Here is a 6,708-nt window from a genome sequence, read left to right on the forward strand (position 1 = left end):
CAGAACAATAATTGTTCCCTGGTGGTGGCTGGCAAGAGCCTTCGGGACACTTGCCACAAATGCCTCCCTGTGGAAGATGACTAAGCAACTGTTTTTCTTCTTCCTGCAAAATGTCCCGAGATCTCAGCCTAGAAAGCAAGAATGCTTTCAATAAGGACGGAATGCCTGGAACAGCTGGGGGAGTTCAGGAGGTGAATGAAACACGGGATCATTCGCAACCTTTCCTCCTCTTTTGTGTAAAATAGAAATCACTGTGAGCCATGTTAGTGGAATTTTCTCCCCTCTGTCATGGGGGAAATAAAGCAGATCACCAATTGCTGGAATGTGCTCCCAATGAAGGTTTTTCTGTGTTTCTGTATTTTCATTCTATCGATGACTGAATTAGGGCAAGGTCCGGAAATGAGGACAGCTTTTTTTGGTTTTGTTTGTTTGTTTTAGGACAATTGTGATTTTAGAAGTCCTAATTCTATTCCCACTCCTGACCTACAGGATGTTGTCCCTAAAGATGTATATTTGATTTGCCCTGAATGTTCATCTTAGGGCACCAGTGCCTTCTTGAAACAATTCGTTCTAGCCTCAGACCTTTCTCCTTCTCTAAGCTTCTGGTTTCAGGAAACCTCTCCCACCACCTGTCATCTGCCATCATTTCATTTCTTGCTAAGATGCACACATACGTTCTAGGACATTTGCTGCTACCTTAGGAAAACGTTCCCTTTTCTTTAAATGATGAAGTTCTCTGATTTCATTAACTTTTCACCGATGTGTACCATCCATTCTATTTTATTCCTTCTCATTTATCCAATTTTGAATTTCCACCTTCTTAAATAACAATTTAAGTCCACAGATCTGTATGGATATTATAGTGATAACTCCCTAAACTGCCAGTTCGACCTAGACTCCACTCCAGAATAATAAATATTTTCAACTATCAGCTGATGAAATCTCTCTATATATCCCCCATCAATGAAATAATCAGTCCATTAAAAAACATTCTATTAAACAGACATTTTTATTATGGAAATTTTGATGATGCATGTGAAATAATACATACAATACATATAAGTATATAATGTGTATGTGTTTATTAAATGAAATGAACAACCAACACCATTAAAGCTATTTGAGTATCCTTCATAAGACTTATCGTACCTCCCCATAACCACAATCCATAATTGTGCTGATTATTCTCTGGGGTTTAAAACAGTTTTTTTTTTAAATCATAAATGTATGTATCTTTTAAAAATTAATTAATTAAATATTTTAAAAGATTTTATATATATATTTGAGACAGAGACAGAGCATGAACAAGGGGGAAGAGGCAGGGGGAGAGGGAGAAGCAGACTTCCCACTGAACAACAGCCCCACACAGGAATCCATCCCAGGACCCTGGGATTATGACCTGAGCCGAAGGCAGACATTTAACCAACTAAGCCACCCAGGCGCCCCTACAATGTATGTATAGATCTTGAAAGAATGTGTCACTTAGCTTTACCTGCTTTGACCATGTAAAAATACACATGTAGTCTCCTGTGATTACCTTTGTGGCTCCATATTGTTTTTAAGGTTCGTCCATGTTGCTGCTTGAGGCAACTGTTTGGTCATTTTGAGTGTACCTCACACATGACAAACAGGCCCCCATGCACTGACTTATCTAGATATTTAAAAGTTTTTGCTGTTACAAATCACGCTACCATGAATCTTTTTGTACATATGTCCTGGTGCATATATATGCAAGAGTTCTTCAGTACCTAAAATCAACGTGTGCACATTCAGAAATGGAATTGTCAGAATTTATGTTCAACTTTACAGGACTGTTGTAAACAGGATTTTGATTGTTTTCAAGTGGTTTGTTATCAACGGAATCTTCCACTAGCCCTGTACTGCTCTCAAGTATTGCCTGTGTTCCACATCCTTGAAGCACTTGATAGTGTTGGAGCTTTTAATATTTGACAACTGAGTGGGTGTAAAATAGTATTTCAATATAATCTGAATTTAGATTTTCCTGAAAAAAAAATTTTTTTTTTTTTAGATTTTTTATTTATTTGACAGAGAACACAAGTAGGCAAAGAGGCAGGCAGAGAGAGAGAAAGGGAAGCAGGCTCCCTGCTGAGCAAAAAGCTCAATCCCAGGACCCTGGGATCATGACCCAAGCCCAAGGCAGAGGCTTTAACCCACTGAGCCACCCAGGCACCCCAGATTTTCCTAAATTTTAATAAAGCTGAGCAATTTTCACAGGGCTGTTTACAATTCATGTTTTCTCCTCCCTGTATTGCACTTAGTGTTTTGTGCTTTTTATTTTTTATACTGATTGTATATAGTCTATATATATATACACTTGCATCTATTTTTAATATGTATATTATATATATATAATGTATATATATGTGTGTATATATATATGTGCTTGACAGTTACATGAAGGGCAAATATAATTCTCCCCATTGTAGCTTATCTTTTCACCTTTTTAATGATGCCTTTGATATCAAATATGGGAAGCTTCAATATACTTAGTGTCTGCTTTGTCTTGCGTAAAAAGCTATCCTTTTCTATGGAAGACAGGATATCCTTAAGACAGGATATTCTGTATTTTCTTTGAAATCTTTTAGAGTTCTTTTCTCTTTTAAGTGTTTAATCCACATAGAGTAGCTTTTTGTGCATCGTGTAGTGCAGGGATCCATTTTCATTTTCTTTCATATAAATAACCAGTCATCAAAGCACTTTGTAACAAACCGCCCAATACCTTAACTGATCTGCCATGCCAGCTGTTATAAATTGGTCCCATCGGAGTGAGTGCTCATGGTTTCCTTATTATACTCCACTATCAGTTTGGTTATCTCCAGTGAATACTACATTGTCTTCGTTTCTGTGCCTTCATTAGTCTTGGTATTTGGTAGAGCAGGTTCTTCATTTCTTTAGAAGAGTATCTATTCTTTGTAACCATGATAGTTGTGTACCCTCCATTTAAATAAGTTTTCTTTAATGATTGTCATAAAGTTAAAAAAAATTCTCCGTGATGTTGTTACTCATCTTTTGATGGATTTATTCCGAAGTCATACGTCACTGTTTTCTTTTTATAGACTTAAATTTTTTTAGAGCACTTATATGTTCACAGCCAAATTGAGAGGAAGGTAAAAACTTCCCATACACTTCTTGCTCCCACACATGCATAGGCTCCCCCACTATAAAAATCCTCCACCAGCGTGGTACACTTGTTGCAATTGATGAACCTACATTGACACATCATTATCACTCAGAGTCCATGGTTTGCATTAGGATTCACTCTTGGAGTCGTGCATTCCATGGGCTTGCACAAATGCATAATGTCATGATAATGTTATGATGATGTCATCCATCCCTATAGTAGCATAGAAATATTTTACACCCCTGCTCTGAAAACCCTGTGCCCCACCTATTCATCCTTCTTTGCCCCTCCCCCCCCAACGCCAGCAACCACCGATCTTCTGTGTCCATGGCTCTACCTTTTCTAGAATGTCATTTAGTTGGAATCCTATGGAAACTTGTCCAGATTGGCTTCCTTCACTTAGTAATATGCATTTAGGGTTCCACCATGTCTTTTTATAGCTTCGCAGCTCTTTTTTTTAGTTCCAGATAGTATTCCATTGCCTGGTATTCCCTTTGTTGAATGAAGTTTTTTCCTGTTGCTCATATTTGGAAATGCAACTGACTTTTGAATATATTTGTAAATCTCACTAAGCTTTATATCTTCCTTTGTACCTTTTTGCCTTTTACTTTTTTATACCTTGTCATATTAGCGAGTCTGTAGTACAATGCTGAACTTCATTTTACTTGACCAGCCCACTTTTAAGGGGCTATTTCTAAAATTCCATAATTAAAAATAATGTGTGCTATACTTTTATAGATTTCCTTTACCTACTAAAGCTTCATTCTTTTCATAGTTTGATAAATGTGTTTTTTAACCATTATGGTGGTTTTTCTCAACCATTTTTTATAGACTGAAAAGATGTGTTTTTCTCCGTGTGATGATTGCAATTTTAGATTTAATTTTATCCTTGCTTTACTATTAATAAATCTATCCTTTACCCCTGACAGAAACCCAGCTTGGTTATGGTATACCATTTCCTAAGAGTAATTTTGTTTTGCTAATAATTTACGTTTCTCTATTTTCTTGGGTAAGGTTGACTTGCATTTTTTTCTCCTACTATGCTTGTCTGAGTTTTGGTATCAAGGTTAAATAGGTCTATAAAAATAAATTGGTCTATTCTCTTGGAAGAGTGTGTGCAGTAGAATGAGCCTGAAAAGCTTCTGAGCCTACTGCTTCCTTTCCATTTACAAGTGTCTTGATACCAACGTACAGGCAAGTATGACATTTACTGTGTGCTTATTTCTTCCACTTTTCTGTGCCTTCTCTGTTTTTTCTTATTCTATTTGCCCTCTCCACCATTTAGGAGTTAAAAACACTAATGACTTTGAAGATTTGTTTATCAGAGAGAGACAGAGTGCTTGTGGGAGTGGGGTGGGGGAAGGGACGAGGAAGAGGGGGAGAAAGAATCCTCAAGAAGATGTCCCACTGAGTATGGAGCAGGAGGCAAGGCTCAATCTCATGATCCTGAGATCATGACCTGAGCCAAGATCATGACTTGAGTGGAAATCAGTTGGATGCTTAACTGACTGAGTCACCCATGAGCCCTGAACACCAGTGACTTTGAACTCCAAGACTTCTACCAGAAATTAATTAAATTAGGAATTTAAAAATTTAGTCAGTATCAAAACGCCCCTCCTGAATACAAGGACCTAGATATTTTAATTTTTATCTCCCTTCCCAACTGACTTGCCAATGTTGCCCAATATTTTATCACTTAACTGACCCAAATTATTTACTAATGTTGTGTCACCTTTAGAACCAACAAAGGCTCACTAAATTTAATTTGGAGTAAAGCCTTTTTTTGAAGTCAATAAATTTATATTTAAGGAATTTCACATGTGATTTCTCCTACTACCAATCACCTTAGTTCCCCCAGTCTGTCATAATGTTCCAGGCTTTTTAAAAAGAACTTTTGCTCAATCCACAGTTGTCATTGTCAGTTCCCAATGCTGCTTCTTCCTTTTTTTTGAATTCTTAAGCAGGATCCAAACCTAGTGTGGAGCCCGACACGTGGCTCCATCTCATGACCCTAAGATCACAATCTGAGCCGAAATCAAGTCTGAAGCTTACCCGATGGAGCCACCCAGGTGCCCCCCAGTTGGACTTTTTTAATCTTAACTTGGATATGGACATACTTCAGGAAAGTTCCCACCTGTAATCTTTGGAATCCAATTTCTTCAAGCAATTGATTTAAGGGCCCTATTAGTTAAAATTATAGAAAGTTCATCGATTACTATTTTGTCAAGTTATTTAAAAATATATTATTCTTTAATTGTTCCTAATTCTGGAAAGTCTCGTTCCATCCACTTTTAACGAGAAATGTTACAGGTCTCATTGTCACCTCTGCAATGATGGAAGCATAACCTGTTTCTCAATATAGCCACATTAACCGTCTGTGGACACCACAAACTGTGCTCAATTTCATCTAGAATGAGGCTTGGAGTAAATGAAGTCCTTTCTAAAATTGTGACACTAAGTATATTTTATAAATGCAGACTAAACTCTCCTAGCAAATCAAGTGGTAAGGGTTAAAATTAAGGATCAATTATATGATTGTTTGCAAATCCTGTGTGACTATGGGGCTTTATGGAAAGAGAATGCAAAGGTACATTCTAACCCTTTTCCATAATGTAGATCCTCACCATCTTCATTTTTGGATTTCTGCAAAAACCACCCAGTGTACTACCTCTAACTCAACTTCCATGCTATAGCCTGCGTGACTTTTGCAAAGTGCTTTCTATTTCAAATTGCTGACTCAAAACAAATGCCCAAGTTCTCAGCATGGCTTACAAGGTCTTTTGCAATATGTCCCTTGCTTTTGAGAATCCCCCAAACTACACCCTTCCTTCAAACCCCACCCAGTTATGGGATTATTTTGCTGTGCTGGTCTGTCATACTTTATGCCTCTATAAAGGATGTTATTTCTTATTCATCCTAAGACTTTAATGTCACTGAGGCTTTCTGGACTCCCTCAGGCAGAAAGGTACTCATGTTCTCTCTTGAGTATTTTCAAAGCACTTGGTAGTACAAGTAGTTTGGTATTGGTATTAAATGCTTAGTTCAAATTTACCACTTACTTTATTGTGGGACTTACTTTTTGAGTTATTTATCTGGTTAATTAAGTTGCTAGTACTTATCTCATAGGGTTATGAGATACATAAAACCAGTCCGCAGTAATTATTGCAAGTGCTCCAAAAATATTCTCTTCATTTTTTTTATAAACCTTTAAATGCCCGATGGACACAAGATGCCAGAAATACATCTAAAAGATGAACAGGACATAGCTCCTTTGCCATGATGACAGTGGCTCACAGGAGAGTAAAACTAAACCTTGTAGCAGCATCACTAGAGAAAGATTACTCACTAATTTTTCTTGAGTGAATGGTCAACATATATATACACAATATAATCTTCAAAAGGTTTTATAAGTGTAGACTTAGAATAAATGACAACTTCCAGCAACTGGCATCTGATTAACTATGCAGTTACATTCTGTGTTTGCAGTTAATTAAAGGCATCAATCATCTGTTTCAAGTGTTGGCTATAACTTTCACATAAGATATTATATAAAGGAACGAGCAACT

The 6,708-nt window shown here is 37.0% G+C and overlaps 1 non-coding gene across 1 annotated transcript; it reads right to left on the reverse strand.

Moving 5' to 3' along the window:
• Window positions 1-5,441: 5,441 nt before the first annotated feature.
• On the reverse strand, window positions 5,442-5,562 carry LOC116880752. The gene has a single exon (XR_004385266.1). It is a non-coding gene; the product is annotated as a small nucleolar RNA SNORA1 (small nucleolar RNA).
• Between the last annotated feature and the right edge of the window lie 1,146 nt (window positions 5,563-6,708).

Source organism: Lontra canadensis, unplaced genomic scaffold (genome assembly GCF_010015895.1).
Source record: "Lontra canadensis isolate GAN:19392208 unplaced genomic scaffold, GSC_riverotter_1.0 scaffold67, whole genome shotgun sequence".
Classification (NCBI taxonomy): Eukaryota; Metazoa; Chordata; class Mammalia; order Carnivora; family Mustelidae; genus Lontra; species Lontra canadensis.